Raw genomic sequence first — 6,000 nt, 5'->3', positions numbered from 1 at the left:
ACAATAAAACATTAACCCTGTGTATAACAAGGAGAGATGCATCGCACCGGGTTTTAGCAAGTTGCTATTTTCCACCTGTAGTCCCTGGGCAGGTAAATAAAACATACAATAAATGAACATTTACTAAATTCACAGTTGTGCAAAATTTCAATTGCAAAATTATGAATACACACATTCCCACATCATTAAAACTATTTACGCCCCTCCCACCACCTTTTATAAATAAATATGCCCCCCCCATCACACACACACACACACACACACACACATGTTTGGTTTTCATCTTTTATGGGGACTTTCCATAGGCGTAATGGTTTTTATACCGTACATACCGTATATTATATCCCCCTACACTGCCCCTGCCCCTAAACCTAACCCTCACAGGAGACATTCTGCAATTTTACATTTTCAAAAAACATCACTTAGTCTGATTTATAAGATGTTTTCCTCATGGGGACCTAAAAATGTCCCCACAAGGATGAGGATTTCGGGTATTGCTATCTTTGTGGGGACATTTTGTCCCCATAACGTGATGATTACCAGTCCACACACACACACACACACACACACACACACACACACACACACACACACACACACACACACACACACACACACACACACACACACACACACACACACAAACACACACACACACACACACACACACACACACACACACACACACACACACACACACACACACACACACACACACACACACACACACTCTCACAAATAATCAATAAATCAATACACATTTCAAAACGTACAAATTGTAAACGCTCATTAATAATTTCACTCAGAGCCCCCTTATAACACCAAATCAATTCAGAAGACATAAGATCCTTCATGGACTTATAATACCGAAAGTCAATTCAAATTCTGGATAAGAAACACAATTTGTAAATTGCTACCAGAATTTCATTCAATTCTTGTTTTCCTAGTATCATAAATTGCCTATTTTTCCTGACCTAATAGGAAATTCAGCAATTGGCAACAAAATCTGCGTAAACTCTCTAAAACCTGAAACAATGGTACAAGCCTGTTACAATACAAAAAAGCTTGGAATATATTTTCTTTCTGGAAGCAAAAAGGACAATCATTGCTAATACCCGGGTTTATAACTGAAACAAATGCATTGACTGCAATAGCACAGAATTCTCCATTGTAAATCTCCCACTTTCTTTGGCAAAGGTGACTTGTGTAACGCTCTCCACTCAGGTTTCACACTCTGCCCTAAATGAAGAACAGTACGCCAAGGAGAATCAACTCTTTTGTGTAAAAACTGACAGAGCTTTTATACCAAACTTTCCCAGACACTGGATTGTTAATAAATACCTTCACACTCTTCAAAATCAGTCAATAGATACAAATCAGGAAAAGGGTCATTACCATTTGGAGTAATTAAACCTGCAGTGTATTCTTCCAGCAATTTAAACTCCTCTGATGTAAGTGCTAACTTCCTGGCCAGATTGGCCTCTGTCCATCATGGCCTCCTAATCATCCCCATATACCGATTGGCTTCATCACTCCGTCTCCTCTCCACCATCAGCTGGTGTGTGTGTGTGTGTGTGTGATGGGCGTTCTGGCGCAACATGGCTGCCATCGCATCATCATCAGGTGGAGCTGCACATGGGTGTTGGTTGAGGAGATTTCCCCTTCTATATGTAAAGCGATTTGGATACCCAAAAAAGCGCTATATAAATGTAACAAATTATGATTATTATGATTATTATATACATTGACCACACTTACCGGAAGTGATGGCGCGCTGAACGGGTGTCGGACATCGTTTTTGAGTTAAAAGTATTATATAAATACTGTTGGGTTTCTCGCACAAACCAATGGTTTCCTGTCTGAGGACATCAATGTGTCGTCACGAGCTGCGGAGTTTAATATGGATTTGTCTGTGCAGGTTTTTTTACTCTCATAGATGATGCTAGTAGTCATGTACCATTCACATGCATTATACGACTGACAGACTGCAACGGTTGAGTTAAAAATCTTCATTTGTGTTCTACTGAAGAAACAAAGACACCTACATGTAAGCAGATAAACATCACATTTTCATTTTTGGGTGAACTATCCCTTTAAGCAGAAGCTGATTTTCAAAATTGTGAGTGTCAAGCGTCTTTTGGGGCTGAAAAGCCTCTCACTCTAATTTCCAGGGCTGCGTTTCCCAAAACCATCGTAAGCTTAAGTTGATCGTAGAACAATTGCCACCAATGGTCTCTACGATCAATTTAGGCTTACGATGGTTTTGGAAACGCAGCCCAGGTCAAGGTGCAGTGCATTGTGGTAATTGATCCGACATGACGTCACTTCCAAAGGACCAATTAACATGTCTGACCAATTTCATGGAATGTGAAAATGAATCTCATTGGCAGAATAAATACATTTAAATTAAACATTTAAATTAAACTGGGCATTGTAGAGGAAAATTCTATGTCCTATGTAAAGGAAAATTCGACGTCCAATTGTCCCCAATTCAGCACTTGAAGAAAAATCTCTCCGAGTCGAAGTTACAGGTCTCAGGAAATGTTAACTTTATTGTGGAAACAACAAAGTGAGATGCCGGCCGAACATCTGACCAGCTCTGGTAAAACTTAACATCTTATACTGTTCTCTTATCGTTCTGCAGCTAGACTCCTCACAGTTTTGCCACAATTGTATGCAAATGCTATCATTTTTCAGAGCAGCTGAGTAATATTGTGTCCAATAACATACGCAAAGTCACTGGATTGACGTCAATGGTGACTGGATCGGCTCAAACTGGGACATTCCAAATGGTGGAAAAATACCAAACTTCACAGTTCATGACAAGTACAATTTTCCTGCAATTTTCAATACTTTGATGGACAACAAACCTTGCTTTTTTATGCATAGACTAGTTCTACTTTAATTAATTTCTTCAACAGCATCAGCACAATTGAATTGGTTTGGTAATAACAAGGGAAAATAGAATGAAGTGATCTCCAAAAAAGAAGTACTTTTTGACTGTAAATAAAATTGTAAGGAGTAAAAAGTACTTTTTTCTTTCTTAAAAAATGTAATTAAGTAAAATTATTGATTTTTAATTGTACTCAAGTAAAGTAAAAATCCCCAAAAATAATACTTAAGTACAGTAATCAAGTAAAAGTACTTTACACCTCTGCTTTCACAGGAGTGTCCTGGCCAAGAATGGGCAGCAATTACAATCACAAACTTACAAGACAAAACAAAAACACTTTTTAAAACACTTAAAAACAATTGCACATCATTGAGACTTCTTCAAGTGACCGAATAATAGATTTAAAATGTTCCATAAACACCGGAGTTTGTAATTTCAATTTCATTTGGAGTAGATTCCAATCAGACGGTGCTGCATAATTAAAAAATATATATCTTTAAAAATCTTGATAATAGTCAGATCTCCAGTGACATCAGCAAGTTCTTGCATTTCTTTTTCTAACATTTCAATTGCACATTTTCTATGTTTTGTGACATTAAAGGTAAAATGTTGACACAGCAGTCTAACTTGTGTTTTGGCAAAATCCCACCAATGCTGTATGGGCTGAAAGGAAGACTTTTTAGATCTAAAATAAATCAAAAACTTTAAAAATCTCTAAAAAAAAAAAAAAGATCACATAACAGATTGTTATTCAAGTGCCAATAACCACTTTTTGGCTTAATAGAACCACTGTGACAACACACTTTACTAGACTGTGGTCAAAAAAACTAACTAAACTAACTAAAGTTGGTGTCTATATCCATAAACCCTATCCAACCTAGCTACACTCTCAAAAAATGGTGCTATACAGCACTAAAAGTGGTTCTTGGCTCATAATCATAGGGGAACCACTTTAAGTGCTGTACAGCATCAATCTTGGTGCTTTAGTGGTTCTTCAGCAGTTCTTTGGCTGAGGTGCTATATAGCACCACTACCATATACAGAACATGTTAAGATGTGAAGTTCCCCCAAAAGTGGTTCCCCTATGATTATGACCAAGAACCACTTTTAGTGCCATATAGCACCATTTGTTTTTTTTGAAAGTGTAGAGATAATAACAGATGATCTTGAACATGTGCCCAAGTATATTGCCTCTGAGTAAAATGAACATTTCTCCACACATCATCAATCTCTTTAGATTTAATCAATTCGAAGAGTCTCTTTCGTGATGGCATATGAGGCTCTACATGATTCCTGTCTGATGAGTGTTCAGGACAATTCAAATCTTCCCCTAATAATAAAACATCCTCTGTGTTAAAGGCTCAAATGGCTTAATATAGACAATCCGTCAAACTCTCTTGCCCAGTCACACGCATTTGTCTCATCACTATGAATCTCTTGAGCAAATTAACATTTTATTTTCTGTTTAACGGTTTCAAAAAGATTAAAACACTCTTTCCTTCCCTTGCCCCATTTACATTCAGAGAAGCAATACATATTTCTCCCATAAATGAGGAAAGCCAAAAGCAGATTCAGCAAACAGAAACCCACATAAATATACTTTTTATTTTTCATTGCTACTATTGGACTGCACAGCCTGGCAAGTATTTTCTTCAGACGATGTACTTCTTGGTTACTAAAACACCCTTCACTTCTATATATTCTTGCTTTATCAATGAACTGTTTCACATCAGGAAATTACTCTTCAATACAAACTTTTATTACTTTTATTACTATAATTCCTATTCGAAAATCCACTTTGCGGCAAACTGCACGTCACACCGCATTCCTAAAAATCACTTTCTGTGTCCGCTTGACTTAGATCTCAACCGAATCCTCTTTTCGCTTGCTGTTCTGAAGGACATTGTTCTAACCTTCGCTTCTGTTGTGTTTTAAAAGTACAGTCATCGTCACGCCTTCAAGATTAACGGAAGCTTTCTCTGCTGCATCCACAACACCATCTCCATTCTCCACCTCGTGCTCTTCACCCACAGTGACCATCATACCTTCATCATCATCTGCACTGAACCTGGTCTGGGTACCTCATCATCAGTAACTATCGCAGAGACATTCTGGTTTTCTTTTGCATTTACAATGTTTCCATCCTTTACAGCCTGTAATGGTCTTTCATTGGACTTATCCAGTCTACTTGGACATGCCCGGATCAAATGCCCCATTTCACCACAGTTAAAACACTTTATGTTATTTGTAGTGGCAAAAATGACAATTCAAGGACAAATCCAATTCATCAAGGTTGCAAAATCATATAAACATAGCGCCTAAAGGACACAACGTGCTTCGAGAATCATCTTTATTGGCTTGATCAACACTTCGTTAGGAATGAATGGTGACATTTGATAGCATCACTTTTTTTGAGGGTGTAGACAAGGGAAGCATCGCTTTACATAGAAGGGGGGAATCTCCTCATCCACCACCAATGTGCAGCACCACCTGATGATGCGACGGCAGCCATTTTGTGCCAGAACGCCCATCAAACACCAGCTGATGGTGGACACTGGGCAAATTTGGGCACAATGCCGGGGTTACACCCCTACTCTTTATCGATGGGCATCCTGGGATTTTTAATGACCACAGAGAGTCAGGACCTCTGTAACGTCTCATCTGAAGGACGGTGCTTGTTACAGTATAGTGTCCCCATCACTACACTGGGGTGTTAGAACCCACACAGACCACAGGGTGAGCGCCCCCTGCTGGCCTCACTAACACCTCTACCAGCAGCAACCTAGTTTTCCCAGTTGGTCTCCCATCCAGGTACTAACCAGGCTCAGCCCTGCTTAGCTTCAGTGGGAAACCAGTCTTGGGCTACAGGGTGATATGGCTGCTGGCGAAACTACAAGCTATAAACAAAAAGCAATAAAGAAGAAAATGATAAAGAAAAGATAGAGAAGTATAGACCACTTGTACCTCAGCAGCAGCCACACGCTCACACTCAACGCTCCGCCCACTCACCCGGCACATGCGCACAGTGAGAGAGAGTGTGTGTGTGTGTGTGTGTGTGAGAGAGAGAGAGAGAGAGAGTGTGTGAGAGAGAGAGGTCTTTAATAATA

This window comes from Gobio gobio (genome assembly GCF_949357685.1).
Source record: "Gobio gobio genome assembly, chromosome: 25".
Taxonomy (NCBI): domain Eukaryota; kingdom Metazoa; phylum Chordata; class Actinopteri; order Cypriniformes; family Gobionidae; genus Gobio; species Gobio gobio.
This window is presented reverse-complemented; position numbering follows the sequence as displayed.